This window comes from Acyrthosiphon pisum, unplaced genomic scaffold (assembly GCF_005508785.2).
Source record: "Acyrthosiphon pisum isolate AL4f unplaced genomic scaffold, pea_aphid_22Mar2018_4r6ur Scaffold_21234;HRSCAF=23381, whole genome shotgun sequence".
Classification (NCBI taxonomy): Eukaryota; Metazoa; Arthropoda; class Insecta; order Hemiptera; family Aphididae; genus Acyrthosiphon; species Acyrthosiphon pisum.
The window spans coordinates 28,160-29,311 of NW_021770679.1; positions in this window are offsets into that span (position 1 = coordinate 28,160).

The window sequence follows — 1,152 nt, forward strand, 5'->3', positions numbered from 1 at the left end:
TGAGTGCTTATTGTTTATTAATTCATGATCGTATTGTAGAATATGTACCTTTTACTAGAGAAGTAAGAAAACTTGTGTAAATATATTTAAGAATTAATTTATATCAATAAAAAAATCTACTATTACATAATTTGTGTTGTGTACTTGAAATAATTATTTCAGTTTTTATGATAAGGTTTGTTGAGAAAAAAACCATTTAGCGTGTACACGGTAAATATTTTTGTGTAGTTGGCAAAACCGATTTTGAGTGTGCAAACTCCCTGTAATTTTAAAATACGGTAAATATTTTCTGGAAGGGGATAAAAAATGTGAAATCTCCCTGTATAATGCTATACGGTAAATATTTTTGCGTGGGCGGCAATTAGGTGGATAACGAGTGTGAAATTCCCCCCTGATTTTTGTTACGGTAAAATTATTGTGTTCAAGGGGGACATCCTCACTTGGACGTCGTGAAATTACCGCGGTGAAAAAAAAAAAGACTGTGAACATACAAATGTATACTACTAAATATCATAGATTGTCTACATAAAGCTCTAGATTCCATGTTAAAACTTGTCCAAAAAAAATCAAGTTATGAAAAAGGTGATCAAATAAATAGGTATTATAGTGATGAATCCAAATTTAAAAAGTACTATATCCCTGGTATGAAATCTGATATTTTTTATCAAACTTAAAATCAATTATTGGTAACATATTAACATCAGCTGAAACAGTTGATATAACAGAAACTACTTTTCAAGTTCAATTAGTGAAAATTCCAAGAGGTTTGAGGAGAACTAAAATAATAAATTTATCAGAAAATGTAAAAACAAAAAATAGAATAATCAGATTAATAACGATGATAATTTATGTTGTCCGAGAGCTATCGTTGTTGCATTATCTACTCAAACAAACAATATTTTAGGTCATGAATTAGATCCCAATAAAATTAAACAATTGAAGATCGGTAGAAAAATTCAAAAAGACTTAGCTTTGGAATTATGTAATATGTTACCAGAATATAACGAAGAAGGATTTACATTGAATGATATTAAGAATGTAGAACTTGCAAGTAGGATAAAAAAGACAGTTCTAAAACCAGATCCTGCTGGCAGTTCCCTATGCTGGCTAGCAGATCCCTGACCACCTCTGGGCAGATCCCGGGCGGCGCCG